This window comes from Nicotiana tabacum, chromosome 6 (genome assembly GCF_000715075.1).
Source record: "Nicotiana tabacum cultivar K326 chromosome 6, ASM71507v2, whole genome shotgun sequence".
Classification (NCBI taxonomy): Eukaryota; Viridiplantae; Streptophyta; class Magnoliopsida; order Solanales; family Solanaceae; genus Nicotiana; species Nicotiana tabacum.
In genome coordinates, this window is record NC_134085.1 from 146,426,806 (window position 1) to 146,451,937 (window position 25,132).

General features: G+C 40.6%; 1 non-coding gene across 1 annotated transcript; it reads left to right on the forward strand.

The window, feature by feature from the left end:
- Positions 1 to 15,942: 15,942 nt before the first annotated feature.
- On the forward strand, positions 15,943 to 16,047 carry LOC142182384 (small nucleolar RNA R71). The gene has a single exon (XR_012711219.1). It is a non-coding gene; the product is annotated as a small nucleolar RNA R71 (small nucleolar RNA).
- Positions 16,048 to 25,132: the final 9,085 nt, after the last annotated feature.

Sequence of the window (25,132 nt, forward strand, 5' to 3'; positions counted from 1 at the left end):
CACTAATCGGACCAGAGCATCCTGAAGAATTGGGGTAGCAATAAACCCCTCTGGGGCCTGAGCTGGGCCCACCGGAACTGCTGGAGTCGGAACCTCCTCATCAAAATCAACCTGAGGCTCCGTCACTGTGGCTGCTGCTCGGGGCTGAGATCTGCCCCTACCTCGGCCTCTAGCACGGCCTCGGCATCGCCCTCTGCCCCTCGTGGGAATTGCTATTAGGGGCTCGGGCTGCTGAGCGGAGGATGAGGAAGAGCGTGTTCTCTCCATCTGCGAAAGAACAGAGTAGAAGTTCAATTAGCATTGAGAAACAAAACCGCATGACAGGAAAGAATGAATGTGAAGTTTTTCCTAACCTTGTAGCCTCTAGGGTATAAATACAGACGTCTCAATACCGATCCCTCAGACTCTACTAAGCTTGTCTGTGAACTGTTAGACCTATGTAACCTAGAGCTCTGATACCAACTTGTCACGACCCGGATTTTCCACCTTCGGGAGTCGTGATGGCGCCTACTAATGGGAGCTAGGCAAGCCAAACCTTAACTACTTGCTATACTTTCATTTTTTTGCTTCTCTTTAACAAAAAACAAGTCGATAATATGATAAAAGCGGAATTTTAAATAAATAAGCGGAAGTCAACAATTATATATCTTAAGGCTATGTCTATTACAACTTTCAAAACCTCAACTACCCAAAACATGGTATCACAGTATCACAGACTGTCTAAGAGTTACTACATACAAGGTCTGAAGAAATACAATACACTATTTCTGAACAAAGAAAAAGAAACAGGAAATAGAGAGAAAGGGAGACGCCAGGGCCTGCGGACGCCTGCAGTCTACCTTGGGTCGCCGGGTGGACTGAAGGAAGCACTCCAACTACTGTCCGAAAGCTGCTCCTGGATCTGCACACAGTGCAGAGTGTAGTATCAGTACAACCGACCCCATGTGCTGATAAGTGTCTAGCCTAACCTCGGCGAAGTAGTGACGAGGCTAGGACCAGACTCACCAAATAACCCTGTACAGTTCATATATATATAAAGCGGAAAAAAAAATACAGAAATAACCAGTCAATGGGAGAGGGGAAAATATGTTGTGGGGAGATAATAGTTCCGAATAGAAAGGCATCAAGTAAGGAAAGAAACAACATAACTAGAATATCAACAAGGAAGCAGAAATCAACAATTGTACGGCATCACCCTTCGTGCTTTTACTCTCGTCCTCACCAAAACAATCATATAATCAAAATGTACACGGCATCACCCTTCGTGCTTTTACTCTCTTTTCTCACCATATAATCAATAGATTCGGCACGGAATGGTACGTCATGCGGCACGACATCACCCTTCGTGCTTTATACTCTTTCCTCACAATAACAAACAATGCACGGCATCACTCTTCGTGCTTTAACACTCTTCCTCACCCAAACAACAATCACAAGCAAAGGGGGCAAGGGGATAAATAAAATAGTAATTGAGATCCCGGCAAGGGAACAACAGTTAAACAATTAAATCCCGGCAAGGAAATAACAATTAAACAATAAAATCCTGGCAAGCGAACAACAAATAAATCAACAATAGCCCGACAAGGGTGACAACATAATGATCTCTTCTCTTTCTCAATTTTACTTCACAATTCACTTCACAACTCGAGCCAATGCTCTAGAGGTTCTATTATGACTTATACTTCCACAATTCATTTCACTACTCAAACCAATGCTCTAAAAGTTCAATTGTCACTTATACTTTCACAATTTCGCTATACAACTTGAGCCAACGCTCCTCAATGTTCATAGGTCACAATTCTTTCCACAAACTTTATTCAACAATTAGAAATCTTCACCAAGGCATGAATAATACAACGAAATCATGAAAATCACAATATAAGACTCACGGTCATGCTTGACACCAACGTATAGATACTCATCACCATGCCTATACGTCGTACTCGACAAGAAGCAAATAGTAAATAGGGCACAACACCTAATCCCTCAAGCTAAGGTTAGACCAAACACTTACCTTGATGCCACGAACACAACTCAAGGTTCAATTATAGCTTTACTCCTTGATTTCATCACCAATTCGCTCGTGTCTAGTCACATTTTACTTAATTACATCAATAAACGCTAAATGAATTAATTTTGAATGCATGAAAATGAGTTTTCCAAAGTTTTACCGAAAAAGTCAAAATCGCCCCCGGGCCCACGTGGTCAAAACCCGATGTTCGAACCAAAATCCGATTACCCATTCTCCCACAAGCTCAAATATGTAATTTGTTTTGAAATCGGACCTCAAATAGAGGTCCAAATCCCCAATTTTTGAAAAACTTAAGTTTTACCTAAAACACGCAATTTCCTGCATGAAAATAATTGATTTAAAGTTGAAATCATGTTAAAAGATGTTAATCATTAAAGAAAACTAGTTAAAAACGACTTACATTTGATTTGGAGAAGAAAGGTTTTTTGAAAAATCGCTTCATATGTTTTTGGGGTTTTTGAAAAGTGCAAAATAACTGAAAATCTCGTCTATTTATACCTCTCTCAGACCCCCTATGCGGATCGCACGAAATAGACTGCGGCCGCACAGGCCTCCACCGTGGACCGCAAGAAATCGAGGGCGGCTGCGAAGGCTTGGCCTTGCTCACCGCGGACCGCACAAATCCCACCGCAGTCGCGAAGTCCCCACTGTGGCCACGAAGCTTCCACCGCGGACCGCGAGACCTGGCTTCAGAGACCTGCAACTTCTCTGAATTTGCAACTTTTTCCTAAGTGTAAAAACAATCTCCCGAAACTCACCCGAGCCTTCGGGGCTCCAAACCAAATGTGCAGACTAACTCAAAAACATCATACGGACCTACTCGTGTAATCAAATCATCAAAATAACATCATGAACGTCAAATTAAGTCTCGAGATCAATGAAATTTTCTCCAAAACTTCTTTAAACATAAATTTTGCAATTTAAGTCCGAATTACGTCATATGACATCCGTTTTTCACCAAATTCCACAGAAATGTCTTAAATCATATATAAGACCTGTACCGGGCGCCGGAACCAAAATACGGGCCCGATACCATAATGTTCTAATCAAATTTCATTTCAAATTTCTTTAAACAATTCCAGAAAATAATTTCCTTTAAAAAATTCATTTCTCGGGCTTGGGACCTCGGAATTCGATTCCGCGCATACGCCCAAGTCTCATATTTTTCTATGGACCCTCCGGGACCGTCAAATCACGGGTCCGAGTCCGTTTACCTAAAACATTGATCGAAGTCAAATTAGCTCATTTTATAATCAAAACTTATATTTTTTTACAGATTATCATATTTAAGCTTTCCGGCTACGTGCTCGGACTGTGCACACAAATTGAGGTGACTCTAAATGAGATTTTCCAGGCATCAAAACATAGAAATTTTGTTTTAAAACAAGTGATAACCTTTTGGATTATCACATTATTATACCGTCAAAAAGGTTTAGAAACTTTTAGACATATATATTACTACGACTACTTCGTATTTTGTCTCTATAAGCAATTTTTTTAAATGGCATGTGATCGCTGTCTTGACTTTCTATAGAACCTGGAAAGCGACACCCTTATCGAAAAAGTAAGTCTATGGGACTAAGATGTGCTGGGTATATAATTACTACTAATCAAATGCACTAATCCTCGGCTAAAGCCTAATTTGGCTTTGTCTGATGTAAAAGCCAATTGAAGGTTACAAAGTCAAAAGGTCGTTTGTCTTGTTTCCATTTTACCATACAGCTTATATCAATGCCTTTGATTACCTTGCCTAACTACACTTACTACTAACTCTTCTGTTTTCCTTCTAATCAAACTGATTAGTGATTACCGACCACATTATTTCAATTTGAAGCCTTGAGTACAGACAATAGCCCTACAACTAATACCAAGTTGTCAAAAGGCAGGTCACGTGTACTGTAATTCCTAGTATTTTGTTAATTTGTGTCAAAACTTGGCATAATTTGATTTTTTATAAAGTAAATGGTTAAAAGTGTATAGTATCAAGATTAGTCAAAATATAAAGGCGATTCCCAAGAAAAAAAGAGAACAATATGCTCTCCCTTTCCACTTAACTTTTTATGTGGTACTCCTTTCGGTTCACAATAAGTGAGCAATTTTATTTTTAACACGCTTATTAAGAAAATACTAAATTCTATAAAAAAATATCTAATATGAGTAAAATATCCCTAATTAAACATTTAATGTGAGGAGTAAGAAAACTTTTTAGGGATATGTACATATGGGTTATTTTGTAAAAATAAATTGAATTCTTTTTTGATTACATAACTGGACACTTATTTTGAACCAAAATGAAAAAGCAAATTGGTCACTTATTGTGAACCGGAGGAAGTATTTTTCTTTGTAATTTCTCTCTATATTTTAATTCATGAGGATTCGTTGTCTAAAAACATTTTAAAATGTTTGCTAGTTGCTACTCCCTTTTTAGTCCATTCCAAAAGAATAAACTATTTTTAAATTTATAAATAATTTAATCTAAATTTCTCATTTAATTATTAATGAAAACCTTTTATACTCGTACAAATGGCATGATACGTTTAAGATCACAAATTCCAACTAATCACACAAACATACTTAAGACCACAAGTTTTAAAAATTTATACTTCCTTAAACTCCTTCCTAAGTCACATAAGTTCGCATAAATTACTTGAAAACATTCTATCAAATATTTTATTTTTACATATCGTAGATATTCATATTCTTTGAGATAATCAAACCAAAACTTTGAGTGATGTATATGAAAAATGCAGCATTAATATTACTACTTATGAGAGGATTGTTTATGCATTGAATAATAATAAGAAAATTGTTAAGTGTAATCAATAATGAAGAAATATAATTACTCTGTAGTAATTATTAATGAGTAAAATGTTATGAATGAATTACTTATTGTAAGGGCTGCTTGTTCGATTGCCATGACTATGAAAATAATTGCGATATGTATAAAATTTAGTATTGTCCTATACTCGTTTGGCTGCAATTTTACTTTAAAAGTAATATCGATTTAATTTCATGGTAGAATCTTGATATGATTGTACACCAGAATGAATAAAAACTTTAATCATAAGAAAAGAATGGAACGAAAAAATATTATTATTACAACAGAAAATAACTTGCCTAGAAGGAAAATCCAAACAAATCATGAATCTAGAGCAATCCCAACTGCAAAATCAACAAGAAATCACTGAGCCACCGGACATAGGTTCTATGCAAATAAACGATATCAATACACCTACTAAAATCAAAACCTTCCTCGAACCCCTTCTACATGATCAACACCTCTCACCAACTCTAGAAAATCACCAAAACACAATACATATAACTGACCTATCTGATGAACTCATCCTACACGCTGAAGATGAAGACAATTTTATTCCAATTATTGCGAATGATAAATCACGTTTATATGAACCTTGAAAATACTCGGTTATATAAAGTTCTTTGGAAGAAAGATTGCACATCATATTCTAAAAAACAAGCTCCTCGACCTATGGAAGTCAACTGAGAAATTTGTTGCTTCCAAACGCACACGCAAGTATACGTGATTGACAAGTAATATAATGATAAGTTGAGTGTCGAACCCACAGGGATTTGTGTAAACTACTCACTAAATCGCAAAAATTGTTATTCAAACCAGCTAAAATCAACGTCCAATAATATGATTATATTATACTACGATTCTAAACAATAACTAAGTTATCAAGTAACGAGTTGATTGCTGTGTATTCAGTAGAGACAAATATTCCAGGGTTGTGATCGATTCACCATTCGTATTGTGTTCTAATTAACTCTCCCTTTCGTATAATTCACTCATGGTTGCTAATTAATCGATAAATGCTCTCATAGCCTTCTCCCGAAGTACTACTCACCTATTCTCAACAGATTAACGCCTATATTCCTATGAAATCAATCTATTAAGAACGCATTAAGATCATGATATTTAATTAAGCACGGTGACTAGGTATATTCCTATCCTAACCACAAATCCGCTCCCCCTGAAGGGTAAGATCGTGCTCTTTTCAATTCTTCTCTAATCTAAACACGACTTTTCCAAGCATAGCATAGATAGTAAATAGAATCTAACTGCTGGCCAGATAATTAAGCAATTAAACACAGAATTGAAGAAACAACCATATGTTAGTGAATTATAATCAAGGTTAAGTTATTGTCAAACAACAATATTCATGGCTAAATCACAACTCCAGAACAATGGGTGTTTAGCCACTCATGATGTAATCAAACAATTGTATAAGTTTTGATTAATTGAAAAATACTAGAAAGGATGAAGAATTCCGAGATGTTCTTGCTCCTCAATGTCTCTTGCGTGTATTTTTTCTCCAAGGTGCATCTCCCCCTCCAAAATTAGGCTTATTCTTCCTTTTATACGTGTTGGATAAGTCTAGGGTCGAATAAATCGTGTCCCGGGCGAAATAGGACACAATTTGCGTCACTGGCGCCAGGTGCCCTCCACAGCGCCCCCAAATTTGTGCATACTGTTTTTGGCGCCACAGGTGGCGCCAGGAGCTGCCTGTGGCGCCCAACTGGCTTCCTTTTCCGATTTTGTTTGTTTTAGCTTCAAATCTTGCAAGTTTTACCCCCAATTGCTCCTGAATCATTCCTACAATTAAAACACTTCAAATTAATATAATTCATATCATTTAACATCCCAAATTCACGAAACTAGAGTAAGATATGATGCGATATACATAAAAATATATATACTTTAAGCTAAACATCAACACCCCACACTTAGACCCTTGCTCGTCCTCTAGCAATGTGACAATCTAATAAACCCCCCAACTACGTACAAAGATCAATCATAGAGGAGCACCTTAACTTTTAATCACACACTATACTTTTGACTACAATCAATACCGGCACGTAAGCATGAACACACAAAATTTCACATTCTTCCCGTTTAAGCATACCCAAGTATAATGTTTCAATTCAATAAATTCCAACAACCTATTCGTCACCACCCAACCTCAACAATCGACTTGCAAACACTAAGCACCCTCAATTCGTGCACTTACCCAACAAGAAAGTTTACAACATTACCAATCATTCATGAGATCATGTACCCTCACCAACAAACAAATGAGTGAGTATAAATTGGTCCACACATTCAAATATACTTTTGAATATAGATTAAGGACATCACACAATTGAACAAAATTCGCTCACTCTCACAAAGAATTCATATGCATCCCGTGGTCGTACCATAAGCTTGCCCGTAGAGTATATCTCTACTAATTTAAGCTAGCCAAATCTAGGATCAATTAGGACTTCTAGGTTGTAATATAGGCTAAGGGACGGGTATGATACATTTAGGAATAGTGGCTAACCCTCCTAAGCACTTTAATACACTACATTCACAATTCAAGCACATATTCTTCTCAACCAATTCACTTGCCATATACAACATAGTCCTCTTTTCAATTAAGCACTTCTATATTTCCAATAGCACAAATCAATAAGAATTGGAGGTGTGTATTTTTCTCCATTATTCGAACTATCATATTTTTTTTCTTTCTTTTCTTGCAATTTTTCTTTTCCTTTCTCTTTTTTTCTTCTTCACACACTCCATACATTAAAGTTCATCTTTGATTTTAACTTTAGTGCACCAACGGGCCCTTCCATGGTTCCACTCAAAAGCTACTCTCCAATCTTTGACCTTACTTCTTTTAGCGACTAAGTACCTTAGGAGGTAAAGGTTCAATCAATATCAAATTAAGAACAAAATATGGGATGACTTGTAATGTGGGTGTCAAAAGAAAGGTCTATAGGCTCAAAGAAGCTAGCAACGAAAAATTCTATTATTATGTGACAAGCACATCCATGATCAAGCAAGAAAATGCCTACGTCATCTCCTCGATTAGCACAACTTATAATTTCGCTTCAATTAACACACGGGGCAAGTTTTAGACTACACAGGATAGCATAGAAAATCACGAATCCTCTCACACACGTTGCACATGACTCAATCAAGACAGTTTTGTTCAACTCTCAAGTCAATCAAGCACAATTAAATGAGAAATTTAAGCAACATTGCACTATGCGGCATACAAGTCAAACAACTGAGAAAAGGCGTCACAAAATAGGCTATTTACTTTACTTAGGCTTCACAATTCAAATCAAATACACGAAAAAACAGAATGTATGCCATAGCCTAATGTGTCAGCATCAACCATGTCAATGAGTATCTCAGAACGACTCAGTTCCTTCCTAAACTACTCCTAAAAAGAAATTAAAGTGCCCGGTTCGAGCTACATCCTTTGAAAAGAACCGGTGCCCAAAGAAAAACTAAGCAATACTACCTAGCTATTCTAAAAAATAATAATAAAAAAAATAAAATAAAATAAAAAAACAAAAATCTTTTTGGTGTTTTAACTCGGACTTTTATCCCTCAAGAAAATTGTCCAAAAGATCCATCGTCGGAAAAATTCCGAGCTTTTTTTTTTTCCTTTTTGTGTTTTTATGCTTTTTTTTTAAAGCAACTAATACTAAATTAGACTGACTACACTAGAACTACTGAAAGAAACAAAACAAAACAAATTAACACAAAATATACAACTACAGCACAGGTAGTATTCATCCCACCCCACACTTGAACTATGCATAGTCCTCGATGCAAGTAAACATGAAAAAAAGAGTAGGGTGAAAAGAAAAACTCCCTGTAAATCAGAGTCCACTCCCCAGCATTGTTGGGGTCATCATCATCTGGTTCGAAAGGCACCAAATTCATGGGCCCCGTAGCACCATTGCCATCCTCATCCTCAGTATCCGAGCCTTTTTCAGAGTTGATGTCCTCAGACGGGTGAATGGGGCTGCCCGGTGCAATCCCCAACATCTCCTTGGACGTGCTGGACAAGTCATCATGCAAATGCATACGCTCCTCGTCTGTAATGCTAGCCCTGCTCATGAGCAAGTTCAAAGTGTTATAAATGTACGTGTTTAAGTTCTCCTCTCGCTCCATCCGAGCAGCGGGGGTAAGTTTGAACAATGCCTCCACCACAGATGTGATGTCCATAAGCCCTGACGGTGCCTCCACCACCTCATCATGTCCGGGGTACTCCACAGAACATCATATACTGAGTAAGTAAATTGCCAAAGAAGAACCGCCAAATCTGTCGCCCAAACCTTGTGCGGGCCATCTCATTGAGCATGATGTCAGCTACATTAATTGGTCAGCCTATCATCAAGGAGAATATGAGACACACTCTAGCTCGAGTGCAGTCACTGCTGTGCTCCGCCGACATTAGTCTCGCCTGCACAAAGTTCTGCCACACTTTGGCAGTGTTGTTGAAGTCTGAGCGGACCATAGAGAGGTGAATGTTGCCTTGCTTCCGTATCCACTTAGCATTGGACTCTACGCCACAAAGAGTGTGACGTATTTGCTCATATTTTGGCTTTCGGATCAATCGTTGGAGTCTCCTTGGGTCGGTATTCTCAACCCCCAAATAGTCACACAAATACTCCCTGCCCAATGGCATATCCTTTCCTCGTACACGTGAATTGCTTCTTTGATAATCCCAGTTAGCATACAGTTCTCGTACCATGCTCAGGTTTGCAGGCCCCGGGCATTCCAAGAACTTGCCTATCTTTAGAGCTCGCAGCCTGTCAAGTATCTCCGGGAATTTCCTCTCTAAGGCTGTGGTACTAATCCCCATCTCAGAAACGTACCGACCAGACGACACGAAGTCTCTAGGCCAAGCTATAGCAGAAGCATCAACCAAGTCCAAACGAGGCCTCGGCCTTAATGGCACTTGCTGAGATCCCTCGGCGACCTGTTTCCCCTTGGATTACCGTGAAAAGCTTTCTCCCTTCTTGCGCTTTTTGGTCGCAGGAGAGGTGGTGGAGGACTTTCCAATGCCTTTGACTTTGCTAGTGCTATCACGAGCCATAGTATCCTGCAAAACAAGTAAACATGAATGTGAGAATGGTTCAAGAAATATGCCTCAGGTTGTCGTGCAAGTCATGAAATGACCCCACACTTAAAACCGAAGGCACAAGTACAAGTGTTGCACCTCAAAGCTATGGGTACTCAAGACTTCCCCATGCTACACAATAATGATTAATCATGGCAACGTGAATTCTCAATAAGATAAGCAAAAGGCATATGGTATGCACCTTTCACAAATACTAGACTATATTAAATTAAGCTAACTTACAAGATTCTCCAACATACAACATATAAAAGCAATGGTGTAAGAACATTTTCTTCATCAAAGCCACATCCCCTAGCATGTAAAAGTGTCCCTACACACCCCACACTTAGCCCAAATGCATACACAATTTCATCCGGTTACTCAGACTTCACCGGTGCACCAAAAATCCTCTTTCAAGCATTTAAACAAGCACAATGTGGGCATGAAGGGTGTTCTTATAATTCAATAATGGTGGAACATGGTGGCCCTCCCAATTTTCAATGAAGTAGAGGGAAGTCTAGTTTACTACTCCGTATACACATCAAACACACAATTTTCGACCAAAATAAATCATCCACCATAAAAATTTCATAAGAACTACATGGGGAAAACTATGGGGAATTAGGGCTATTGGGAATGAGATTATGTTTATCTACTAGTTAAAACACAATAAGAAATAAAATAAAAGAAGAAGAAATACCTGGAAAAAGAGTGCAAGAGGGAAAGAAAAATTGATGGAAAAAATTTCGTGAAGAAGAAGAAGGGAGTCGACAGAAGCAGTAGCGTTTGGCATTAAGTGTGCTTCTTCAAGTTTTAAATTTTTGAGATGTTTGTGTTTGGGTGGGTTTGGGAAGGGACACAATAAATGGGTATGGGTTAAAATACAATAAATAATGAAATAAAAAAAATAAGAAAAACTTACCTGGACCCCCCAGTTTGGTGCCTGGCGCTGGGGTTTTCGGACCTTACTATTTTTGGCGCCACAGGCAACGCTGGGCGCTGGCCTGGGCGCTGTTCACATTAATTTTTTTTAATAAACATCCCGATCCCCTGAGCCTTATATATACCCAATTTACGCGTCCTACAACATTACATTTAAAATTTCTATACCTATAAAGAAAATGCAATACTCTACCTATTCTAAAAAGAAAAAGCAAGAAGTTAAACTAGGAAAGCAATAAAAATTGGGTTGCCTCCCAACAAACGCCTAATTTAACGTCGCGGCACGACGCAGAGTCTCGCTTACTCATCAGCGAGTACAACCTTGGTCTTCTTACGATTAATCATTCCTCCCCAATAATGCTTGACTCTATGACCATTCACCAAGAATTTCCTCTCACCATTTAAAGCTCGCAGCTCGATAGCACCATAAGGAGTGACTTTCACCACCTCAAAAGGACCTGACCATCTCGACTTTAGCTTCCCAGGGAATAGTCGTAGTCTAGAATTGAATAATAATACCTGTTGGCCTGGATCAAAGTGACGCGGCTTGATATGCTTGTCATGCCATCTTTTTGTATTTTCTTTATATAGCTTAGCATTTTCATAAGAGTGCAACCTGAACTCGTCTAACTCATTCAATTGTATAAGTCTTTTCTCACCTGTGGCCTCAAGGTTCATGTTCAGCTTCTTAATGGCCCAGTATGCCTTGTATTCAAGCTCAACGGGCAAGTGCCATGCCTTCCCATAAACCAGCTTGTAAGGGGACGCTCCAATTGGCGTTTTATATGCAGTCCTATATGCCCATAGGGCATCATCCAACTTTGCATCCCAATCCTATTCACACTCACTGTCTTCTCCAATATTTGCTTGATTTCTCTGTTTGACACCTCAACTTGCCCACTTGTTTGAGGATGATATGTTGTAGCAACTCTGTGGCTAACTCCATATTTAGCTAGAAGGTTATTCAACAATCTATTGCAAAAATGAGTCCATTCATCACTAATTAAGGCACGTGGAGTCCCAAATCTCGGGAATATGTTCTTTTTCTCAAAAGCAGCTACCACCATGGCATCATTCGTTGTCAAAGCAATTGCCTCCACCCATTTTGACACGTAGTCAACTACTAGCAAAATGTATTTGTTTCCTCTGGACGGTGGAAATGGCCTCATAAAATCTATCCCCCACACATCAAAAAGCTCAACTTCTAGAATGTTATTTAAAGGCATCTCATGCCTCCTGGTGATTGTTCCCGTTCTCTGACATTGGTCACACTACTTAACGAATGCATGGGCACCTTTGCAGCTGTTCTATCTCCTACATGATGGCCCCCATAAGGTGATGCGTGACAATCATACAACACTAATTCCACCGTTTTTTCAGGAATGCATCTCCTCATCAAATGATCAGCATATTGCTTATACAAATAGGGCTCATCCTAGTAGTAGAAGTTCACATTATGTAAAAACCTCTTTCTAGCTTCAGATTGGATTTTGGGAGGAAGTACCCCACTTACAAGATAATTCACATAGTCTGCATACCATGGGGGAGGGTCTTGGGTTATAGCAAAAAGTTGCTCATCAGGAAATACTTCTTTAATTTGGCCATCCTCCTTCACATGATCGTGATTTTCCAACCTTGACAGATGGTCAGTTACTTGATTCTCTGTCCCCTTACGATCTCGTATTTCTACATCAAATTCCTGCAGCAATAAAACCCAGCACATTAATCTAGCCTTAGATTCTTTTTTTGTAAACAAATACCTGATTGCTACATGGTCGGTATGGACTATGACTTTCGTTCCCACCAAGTATGCTCGAAATTCAGCTGTGCTCGAAATTTCGTTCCCACCAAGTATGTTCGAAATTCCACCAAGTATGGACTATGACTTTCATTCCCACCAAGGCCCACACTACAGCTAACAACTCCTTCTCAGTGGTGGTGTAATTCAGTTGTGCATCATCAAGAGACTTACTCGTATAGTAGATGGAATAAAACACCTTGCCCTTCCTCTGGCCTAGCACTGCCCCAATAGCAAGGTCACTTGCATCACACATAAGTTCAAATGGTAAGGACCAATCAGGTGCCACAATAATGGGAGCAGTCACCAACTTCTTTTTAAGTTATTCAAATGCCTTGAGGCAAGCATCATCAAATTTGAAAGTTACATCTTTTTCAAGTAGTTTGCACAAAGGAGTAGCAATTTTCGAAAAATCTTTAATAAAGCGCCGATAGAAACCCGCGTGTCCCAAGAAACTCCAGACACCCTTCACTGAAATAAGTGGAGGTAATTTTTCAACCGCCTCCACCTTCGCTTTATCAACTTCAATACCGCTCCTAGATACTCTGTGACCCAACATGATGCCTTCTTGTACCATAAAATGACACTTTTCCCAATTTAGTACCAGATTTGTTTCTTCACAATGGGCTAGCACCTTGCTTAAATTCCTCAAGCAATGATCATAAGAAGACCCAAAAACTGAAAAATCATCCATAAACACTTCCACAAATTTTTCCACCATGTCGGTGAAAATAGCCATCATACACCTCTGGAAAGTGGCTGGTACATTACAAAGACCAAACGACATTCGCTTGAAGGCAAAATTGCCATAAGGACAAGTAAACGTAGTTTTCTCCTGATCCTCTGGGCATATGACAATCTGATTGTATCCCGAATAACCATCAAGGAAGCAATAATATTCATGCCCGACAAACCTGTCTAGCATTTGGTCGATGAATGGAAGTGGGAAATGATCCTTGCGAGTTGCCTTGTTGAGCCTTCTATAATCAATGTAGACTCTCCATCACGTAACAGTGTGAGTGGGGATTAGCTCATTCTTCTCGTTCTCAACTACAGTCATTCCTCCCTTTTTGGGCACACATTGAACCGGGCTTACCCAGTTACTGTCAAAAATAGGGAAAATGATACCTGTATCGAGTAACTTGATTACTTCCTTTTTCACCACCTCCTTTATAATGGGATTTAATCTCCTTTAATGCTCCACACTAGGGCAGTGACCGTCCTCTAAAAAGATTTTATGCATGCAGAACAATAGACTAATACCCTTGATGTCAGCTATAGTCCACCCAATGGCCTTTTTATGCTCACGGAGTACTCTGAGCAATTTTTCTTCTTGAGTGCTGGGCAAGCTGGACGAAATTATCACAGACAATGTCTCAGAGTTCCCCAAATAAGCATAGCACAGATGCACTGAAAGTGGCTTGAGTTCTAGCTTCAGAGCTTCTTCAATAGATGGCCTGGGAAAGGTCAGAGTAACAGGCCTGTCAACTCTTCAAATTTTCTAAACCCCTGTACATAACTGCAGGACATATCCAGTACTTGCTCAATTTCTCCTATCATTTCATCTTCACTATTTTCTACATCCCCAATCAATACTTGTTCAATAGGATCTGCAGAGCTCATATAGGGTACTAACGATGTGGCATCACTCTCCACCATAGAGATCATGGATAACTCTTCATAGTGGGTTGGTAACTTGAGCACTCTATAAACATTGAAGACCTCCACTCGATCACCCACTCTCATTATCATCCTTCCTTCAAAGACATAAATAATAGCTCGACCCGTGGCTAAGAATGGACGCCCTAAAATAAATGGAACTTCCTGATTAGGCTCGTAATCCAAGATAATGAAATCAGCAGGGAATATGAAGGAACCAACTTGAACTAGCACATCTTTAATCAGTCCCTCAAGATGAGCAAGGGAGCGATTAGCTAACTATAAGATAATTGTTGTTGGGCGTGGCTCACCCAACCCCAACTGTCTGAACACAGATAGCAGCATCAAATTGATGTTGGCTCCAAGATCACATAAAGCTCGCCCAACAGCATGTTTACCAATCGAGATTTGGATAGTGGAACTACCTGGATCCTTCAATTTCTGAGGTAACTTGCCTTGAATTCTAGAACTGCACTCCTTAGTGAGTGCCACAGTCTCGAACTCGGTTAGCCTCCTTTTATTTGCCACAATGTCCTTGATGTACTTTGCATATTTGGGTACTTTTTGTAAGATGTCAACCAATGGAATATTAATTTGCACCTGCTTCAAGATATCAAGAAACTTTTTATATGTGACATTATCTCTTAATTTTTGCAATCTTTGAGGGAATGGAGGTGGTGGCCTTGCAACCAATTGTGGGGGTTGCTCAGCCACCGCCTCTCCAGCTGGCTTCTCTGGCTCCTTAGCTTTCTCTGATGTTGATTATATAGTGGTTGGCCTCTAATGAAAAGTCACCTATTTCCTCTTTTTAGACTGAACTTCCTCTAGTTGTCTCCCATTCCTCAACAACACGGCATGAAGGGCTGCCCTAGGATTTGCTTCAGTATCACTTGGAAGAACTCCAGCTGGTCTAGTGTTTTGAGCACTGGCAAGCTGTTCCATTTGACGCTCCAAATTTTCTCACTGTTGTGGCGAGGGATTGCTGTTCAGCCATCACTTTTTTTTAACATGTCTTCAAGGTGACTTGTAGGACTCGCTTGTTGTTCAACCTGAGGTGGTCTATATTGCTGTTGAGGTGCTTGAGGCCTATATTGATTCTGAGTGCCCTGGTTTCCACCCCAAGAGAAGTTTGGGTGGTTCCTCCAGTTGGGATTGTAAGTGTTCCCATATTGGTTTGTTTGGCCCCTATTTGAATTACCTACAAAGCAGACAGACTCTAGGTTTGCGGGGCATATGTCGCTCGTGTGCCCCTCTCCACATATTTCACAAAAAGCTTGAACCTGTTGTACCTGTTGCTTGTTGATACTCAAGTTCATCTGGTTGACTTGATTGGTCAGTGTAGAAATCTGCGCTGATAATGCTGAGACGACATCTAACTCAAGAACCCCTGCAGACTTTTGCACTATGTGTCTGCCCATCTCTCCTTGCCAATCCAGATTGTTCTTGGGGAATTTGTTCAGTAATGCATATATCTCGTCAAAGCTTTTCTCTAACACTTGACCCCCAGCTGCAACATCTACCACGATCTTTGTTTTAGAATGTAGCCCTTCTATGAAAATGTGAGCTAACACTTCATTCGTCTGATTGTGATAAGGACAGTCTCTGAGTAGCCCCTTGAACCTTTCCCAAGCTGAGTATAAAGATTCTCCCGCTTTCTGTTTGAAGGCAACTATCTCACTTCTGATCTTTGTAGTTTTGCCTGAAGGGAAGAACCTTGCCAGAAATTTTCTCGCCAAATCATTCCATGTTGTAATTGAATTAGCTGGTTCTGCCTTTAGCCATCGCTTAGCCTCCCCAACAGAGAGAATGAAAAAAGTGTGAGCCTCACATAATCTGGAGTGACCCCTTTAGTGATATAAGTATCACTAATCTCCAAGAAGTTCAGAATATGCTGCTGTGGATCCTCGTGTGGAAGACCCATAAATTGCCCGTTTGCATGAAGCATCTGGATCATGCTCTGTTTCAGCTCAAAGTGCCCAGTGATCCTGGACTTCACTATACTGGAGGTGACATTAGCAATGCTGGGCATCGCCACTTCCTGAACATCCATGGGTTGCTCCTCTGCCAAGTCCATAGGAAATTGAACAAGTGCCTGAATATTATTTGTGTCCCTTGCTTCCCTCAACCTCCTGTGAAATGTTTTCTCAGGTTCAGGATCAAAGCCTTGAAGTCGGTCTTGGCTTCTGACCCTATGCATTCAATCAAAGTTCCTGAGATCCGAGCAACAATCAAGTAACGTTAGACTCGATGAAATAAACAATTAAAGCAAAAACTGGCAAGTAGCTAATATTCAAGTCCCCAGAAATGGCGCCAAAAACTTGTTGCTTCCTAACGCACACGCAAGTAATCGAAAAGTAATATAATGATAAGTTGAGTGTCAAAACCACAAGGACTTGTGTAAACTACTCACTAAATCGCAAAAATTGTTATTCAATCCAGCTAAAATCAACGTCCAATAATATGATTATATTATACTACGATTTTAAACAATAACTAAGTTATCAAGTAACGAGTTGATTGTTGTGTATTCAGTAGAGACAAATATTCCAGGGTTTTGATCGATTCACCATTCATATTGTGTTCTAGTTAACTCTCCCTTTCATATAATTCACTCATGGTTGCTAATTAATCGATAAATGCTCTCATAGCCTTCTCCCGAAGTACTACTCACCTATTCTCAATAGATTAACGCCTATATTCGTATGAAATCAATCTATTAAGAACGCATTAATATCATGATATCTAATTAAGCATGGTGACTAGGTATATTCCTATCCTAACCACAAATCAGCCCCCCCTGAAGATTAAGATCGTGCTCTCTTCAATTCTTCTCTAATCTAAACACGACCTTTTCAAGCATAGCATAGATAGTAAATAGAACCTAACTGCTGGCCAGACAATTATGCAATTAACATAGAATTGAAGAAACAACCATATGTTGGTGAATTATAATCAAGGTTAAGTTAATGTCAAACAACAATATTCATGGCTAAATCACAACCCAGAACAATGGGTGTTTAGCCACTCATGATGTAATCAAACAATTGCATAAGATTTGGTTAATTGAAAATACTAGAAAGGATGAAGAATTCTTAGATGTTCTTGCTCCTCAATGTTTCTTGCGTGTATTTTTGCTCCAAGGTGCGTCTCCCCCTCCAAAATTAGGCTTAGTCTTCCTTTTACAGGTGTTGGATAAGTCTAGGGTCGATTAAACCGTGTCCCAGGCGAAATAGGACACAATTCGCGTCATCGGTGCTAGATGCCCTCCACAGCACCCCCAAATTTGTGCATACTATTTTTGGCGCCACAGGTGGCACTAGGTGCTGCCTGTGGTGCCCAACTGGCTTCGTTTTCCGATTTTGTTTGTTTTAGCTTCAAATCTTGTATGTTTTGCCCCTAATTGCTCCCGAATTATTCCTACAATTAAAACACTTCAAATTAATATAATTCATAGCATTTAACATCCCAAATTAACGAAACAAGAATAAGATATGAGGCGATATACATAAAAATATATATACTTTAAGCTAAACATCAGAACTCCCTATTATTGATTTAGGATCTGATTTCTTTCTTATCAAATATAAAAAGGAGGAGAATATGATGAAGGCTCTTCATGGTGGACCATGGTTAATACTGAGTCATTTTGTGTTTGTTCGCCGATAGGAACCCTAATTCATTGCATCATCTACACAGCTTACATACTCGGCTAAATGGGTGAGACTTCCTGAACTTCCAATTGAATTCAACGTTTTGGAAATTCATCAAAGAGTTGGGTCGAAGCTGGGGAAACTACTAAAGATAGATACATGTACTTCCACTACTACTAGGGGAAGATATGCACAAATATGTATTGAAGTACCCCTGGAAAAGCCGTTAAAAACTCATGTGAATATAGGTCACCACAGACAAACAATTCACTATGAGGGACTAAACCTACTATGTACGAGTTGTGGACGTTTTGGGCATGCAAAATCAAACTGCTCGTTTGCTGCTTCATCCTCAATGGAGACAATTATGCAGCAATAGACAACAACTTCATCTCCAACTTTGAATGATGAGGAAACACATGAAAGTGACTGGAAAATAGTCAACTTTGCAAGGAAATTGAACTACACTTACAGGAACTCCACAATTACCATAAATAAGGCGACTACAGTAGCGGCACAACCACAACAACAACTTGGCCCAGGTACGTACCCTAACCCTACTAGGCCATATTTGGGTCGGATATTCAATGATAACTACATGTCCACTAAGCCCAATAAGGATCTCCTAAACAAGTTTAAGTGTTTAGCTAATTTTGACCCAATTAGGGGACGGCCAGATAGAATTGGTCTTGGCCCAAACCATAAGGACCCAAATATGGCAAGTGGTTCACAGCTAACATCGACCCCAATGTTGCTGCCCCTAGCTGACCAATCAACAAAAATCATAGGCTCACAACCTTCATTGCCTAATGAGCAAGTTGCTAACCAAAATAATACTGCCTTAGATTTACCACATCACTCTTTACCATGCCTAAACGACCCTAACACGTTACTTAAACCAACATAAACATATCAGTTACCTTCTCCACGGGGTATTACACTCACCCCTCAAGACCAATCCTTATTAGACAAATCTCATTTACTCTCACCCCATTTAGACACGTCTCTAGTGTCAATAAGCCAAACTAAAGATATCCTGCATGCTACAGTAACCTCAACTATCCTAGACCAAAGCCATACTCAACCTCCATGCAAACATAATGATTACAAACCATGTGAAGACCTGCCTGACTATACTCACCTTAATCACACGTCGATGTCTTCTTCACCATATATTCCTACTCAACCCTTACTAGATAACCACCATACTCCTTCTCCAATACAGGAACACATACAGAATACCATTAACATTAGCAATGATACAGAGGCCATCCTTTCTAAACTCCAACCACAATATGTCTCTGCAGGAGAATATCCAAACCAACAACCAATTTTTTTATCTACCAAGGCTAACCATGCAGGGGCCACAGATGCCACACATCTCAACCCCAATGATTTACATTTCACAAACAATGACAATGGATCAGCCACTTCAATCTTGATTGGATATGGGATTACAGGGTTATCCGCTGATATTCACTATAGAGATGAATAATCAAGAGGTTGTTCTCCTCATTCAAAATCCTACACACTTAGTAGAGATTGTAACCAAGGGAATGAGCTAGGAATGGAAGCCAATACTCAAAATCAGTGGTTCACCACCCAGAATCCTCTAATGCTGGAGAACCACGCTTCAACTTCGAATCAACAACACTGGGCTTACCCCATGAGCCCAATGAACCTGCATGGGAACCCAATAGTCAACATGCTTGTTTACCAGGAAAATGGTAATAACAATTAGATTTAATTTTATGGATCTAAAAATACGTGATCTATTTTTATGCTAGTTGTTAGGCAATGGATGCTAAGTGAAAGACTTGGAAACAAGATAATAGCTTGAAAACAATGTAATAATCAAACCGAATGGCTAAAAATTGGGGCCTCGAGCTAGCGTGTACATGGATTCGAGGTCGAGTCGGGTACCCAGCTAAGGGCAGTCGATGGAGGATTAACAACTATGATAGATTTGATGGCGGCTCTTTACGATCAATAATGAGAAATAAATGAAGAACAATAAATAGAAAACGATGAATGCAAGCAATAAATGTAAATAATAGGGTCAAGAGGGAATGTGTTACAGAGCGAAGAGAATGTTCTTGTATATTCAATATTGCAAGAATGATATCTTGTGTGTGCCCAAAAAACAGTAAAGGTCCCTTTTTGTATAGGAGGGAGAATTCCATCGTAGTACGTATGTATTCATTATAAAGCAAAGTAGCTGGCATAGCTACCTAGCAGTCTGGTGCAGACTAGTACTATTCTTGTAGATGATGTTAGTTCGAGCCACATGCCTGGGGGACTTTCCGCTTACCCTTGATAACCATCGACTCGTGCTGCGTCGAGGTCGGGTGTGAAGAACCCTCGAGACCGAAACTTCGAACTGTGCCCCCAGGTCGTCGAGGCCTTTTTGAAGCTAAGGGAAAGACACAGTGATCGTGAAATGGGGCCTCCCGATTTTACCATATACAGATAGTCCCCGCATTTCTTAGAGTAAAATGATCAGAAACGATCTCGAATTCCTACCCCTTCGATACTTCCATCACGACGGTAGTCACGCCCTGTCAAACGATTGGTATGACAAAATGAGGTGCCAAAAGATCGCGTACACACAACCTTAAAAGCCTTGAATTGATTACAATGGTTAGCCGTCCTTTGTCCTGTTCCAATGTGTGTGTTAGGCCTCTATAAATACTTCTTCTCTCGCTCTTTATTGTTCACTACACCACCGAGTCCTCAAAAGAGTTCTTTCCACCTTTCCTTTTTGTTCTCTTTTTGAAACGCAATTTTCTTTTCCCCTCTGAAATCTTTTGAGAATGGCAAAAACTTCCACCTCTGTCCCTCAGGAAAGTGTAGCCTCCTCTTCCTCGCTTTCGTCTAAAGGCAAATCAGCAGTGCCCCATCGCATTGGGGAATGCATTCCAGGGTCCTTTTCAACGCCTTCCAATTTTAAGATCGAAAAACCTTCTTCGAAGCCGATACGACGCGAGCCTGTGTCTCAATATATTAGCTCAATAACAGACATCAAAAGGGTGAAAACTAACTGCCACTGGGGGGACACAGTGCTTGTGGAGATCCCTTCTCAGGAGGAGGATATAAAGACATACAAGGTTGATTTTCTCAGTATGTATACTTACCGATTTACCATTGGGCTGTTGGGGCCATCCTTGCTTCCGATAGACCCCGTGATTCTCAACTTCTGCAAACGCTATCGAGTAACCCTTGTCCAAATTCTCCTTTTGTTCTGGCGCATTGTTTACATGATCAGGTATTATGTGAACATGATTGAGGAGATGCCCTTAACCCTCGATCACCTGGTCAAGATGTATAGTCCCCGACTCTTCCGTGAGGGCCTGATTAAGCTCCACTGTCGAGCTTCGAGGTCCCTTTTTGCTTGTACCGAAGAAGTTGGGAATGGAGGGTGGATGAGCCGTTTTGTCTGAGATAGAACTTCGGACCTGATTTCGGTGGAGAGGATGTCGTTCCCTGAAAGGTGGAACATGGAACGTAAGTAGATACGTTATTTAGCGTTCTTTGCTTCTTTTTAGATATATCTCCCTATGCGCTAACTTCCTCTACTGATACAGCCATTGTAGTTTACCCTGGTACGGTTAAGGACCTATCGGGCTAGGTTGACCGGCTGGATTCGATTTGCCCATACGCTAAGCGTGTGTGGCGTGATCTGTCCCAAACTCGATGGGAAGCCAATGACCAAAGTGAGCCTTTACTCCTGTTGTAGTTGTACCTTTTAACAGAACTACTGTTGATAGAATCCTCACTCCCTATGTTTACCTTTTGTATTTGTGCAGGTCTGGGGGAGGTCCCTTTGATGAGGGAAACACCGCTTGGTGAAGCGGATACCTCAAAACCCGATATAGGGAAGAAAAGACAAAGGGAATCGTCGAATGAGCCTTTGGAATCCAAGAAAACCAAAGTGGGAGAACATAAGGCCGACCCAGCAGCCTTAATTCCAGAAGCAGTAGAGAGTCCCCGAGCTGAAGGTGAGGGGAAAAATGATTTCTCGATAACATTCAAGGGAGGGGAAATCCCAATCGACCCTTATACCGCAGAGAAGATGGCTCCCAAGTCGGAGCTTGGTGCCGTCGTTGTCCAATCTCGGGCCGAAGAGGCCACCGAGGAGGTATTGGGTAATATCCCTGAGATGGCTGATGGCCAAAATATTCCTCGAGCTGAGACGCATTTGGTAGGCAGTTCGGAGGAACCCAATTTTGAAGCCCTTTAGGGATAAGAGATGGCCCCGATTGATCCCGCTGGTGTTATTGACGTGAGTGATTCTCTTTTAGGAACGACCTTACCTCCTAAGAAAATACAAGATGCCCAGAATAAAGAACCTTCCGATGTGGGGGTGCCCATCGGAGGTAGAGATGCGTTTGAAAGGCTTTTAGCTGCACCTAAGAAAATTTCGAGCTCGATGCCTCATTCATTTTCAGTGAGATGAACATGCTTTGTGAGCAGGTAGTTTTTGTAAATTCTGCCCGTCATCCTGATCTTCGTCTTTCTAACTTATCTCTTTTATGGCTCCAGGCTAGGGTGCTTTATAATCAAACCTTCGCCCGATTTCAAGCTGAGGTGACTCGTCACGAGCGTGAGAAGACTCATCTTGTTGAACAAGTTACCTAGATTCCATTTGCTTTTGTCTGAAGGTTTGCCAGATCTCAGTATTTTGACACCTTTGATCTGATTTGTGCAGTTTGAGAAGAAAGATGCCCTACTGAGAGAGGAGCTCCGAGCCAGAGACTCCGAAATTTTCGAACTCAAACGACACGTGAGAGAGATAACTTCCGATAGGGATACCCTCCAGGGAAAGATGGCTTTAGTTGGGCACCAACTTCATGATGTGAGGGCGGATAATAACAAGTATAGAGGTCTCCATACTGAGTTAGTTATTACGCTATCCGGGATCAAAACTGAAGTTGAGGCACTTATATCCTTGCACAAAGAGGATGCCGTTGTAATAAATACTCAAGTCGGGAAAGTGCCTGAGGGGGTCGAACTGAAATTGACTCGAGCCGTGGAGCATGCTCGGTTAGAATCTCAGAGGTGGACTCTCGAGGATATACACGCAGGGGGCATTGATCTGTCTGTCGAGCTAGAGAAGGTGAAGACCCTAGAGAAGAAGGCTGCTGCCTTGTTTGCTTTTGGAGGTGTGTCGAGCAGTGGCTTAGGAGATGATGAGAATGAAGGTGGAATCCCCAGAGGGAAAAAGGCCGTTGAAGTTCATGGGGCCATGGCCGGAACCGTTGGGACACAACCTCCGATAAAGCCGTCAAAGGTGCAGACCCAATGATAGATTAGGGTTCTATTTGACTTCTTCCTTGTAAGGGCTTTTAAAGGCCTTATAAACGTACCTTTGCGAGAAATATATATAGAAGGCTTTTCATTTTTTATCACTTCTTTTTTGCTTTGCCTTTCAGGAATAATGTGTGATGTTTTTTGATAATTGTTTCGAGATCATAGACCTTGGGTTTTTGCTATTGCTCCGCGATTCGTAACGGTTGAAGGTCGAACGTTCGGGGCCCAGTACCCGTGTCGGAACCTCGGCGCGGGTTTACCGACCTTTAGGTCTAGAAATCGGTCCTAGCTCTTACACGGTGGGTTGGTACGACTTTTAATTTTAGGATGGCGATAGTGGCTCTTACGCGTTGGGTCAGTGCAACCTTTGATTTTAAGCTGGCGATAGTGGCTTTTACGTGTTTGCCCTTAGGCTTTTTAGTTAACTATTTTGGGCTCGGTCTCTGAGTCGGGTTTCGACTCGAGCTCATTGGCCCTTAAGTTTTTGAATTTAAAGCTGACCCTTAGGCTCTTATGCGTTAGGTCAGTATGACCTCTCATATGGGCTGGCAGCAGTGGCTCTTACACATTAGATCGGTATGACCTTTCATAGGCTTTATTTTTCCCTCGTTAAGGACTTTTTGAAATTGCGTTTGCCCGACTCTTCGACGGCTCAATAAGAACCTCGATTGTGAGTCGTTGTGTAGCGATGAATGAGCACCTCTGGAGGTTTCGCTCGATGGCTGAATTATTTCGAAGCCTTTAGTTCAGAGCTGATATGATCGAAGCTCTTTTGCTTACGCCGAGGGTAGCTTGATTAACTGGTTCTTTTCATTGAAGGCCTGTGATTTTATAGCGACGGTCGGGCATCCCCGAGTCGCGTTAGTTTGGCTGGTACAGCCTTGTGATCATAGTCCTTATGTTTGGCCGGAGCCTTTTATTCCCTGAGTGAAGTAGTTTCGGAGTCTATATCGAGGGTATGCCTTTTTAAGGGTCTTATAAGTTTGAATATGTAGCTTTAACTTTAAGATCGGGATTATGCCTTTTGTAAGGTCTTACAGATAAGTCACTTTGCACAAATTTGGTTCATACCTTGCTTGAGGTCTTACAGATAAGTTACTTATTGCTCGAGGGGAGGACAGATGATGACAGACCCCGAGACATTGATAGTTTTTGGGCTCTAGAGCCGTTCTTTTTGTAAACATAGTGCTGCCTCATTGGGGGCATACGTGTTCAAAGCTTTTTGACCTGGAGGTCATGTGGCTTTGAGTTTTTGTGTCAGTCCCCGTTTGTTCGGGAAACTTCTAGATCCGGAGCTGTTTCTCGCCAAAGTAGCATACTTCTTTGAAGCGTAAAGTGTTTTGATGGAGGGGAAATATTCTTCGGTTACTTGGTACAAGTATATATGTTTTTTCCGTAAAGATCTCAATTATTCTATGCGGACACGGTTCGTTCGACCGTTTGGCCCGATACATCATTTTTCTGCCGAGATCCCTTTTGGCTCATCTTGACTTATTCGAGAAGGTGACCTCCTGGGGGATGCCCCCCAGTGTTCGAGGTTCATCGAAAAGAAGCCTTAAATACTTTTTGAACGTTCCTTAGGTAGCATATAGGTATTGCCTCGTTAAAAACCTTGCCGGTAAAACCCATTTGGGATAAAACTCGGTGTAAGGGAAAAAGAGTGCAACGCACTTTTAAGAACCCAAGGTCCTCGAGCCCGAGGGTGTTTCGAAGTCTTCAATCAAACACCTTAGCAGTAGTAACGTTTGAGCATTGATATGTTCCAATTGCTTGGAAGTTTTTCGCCTTCCATGGTACCGAGCTTGTAGGACCC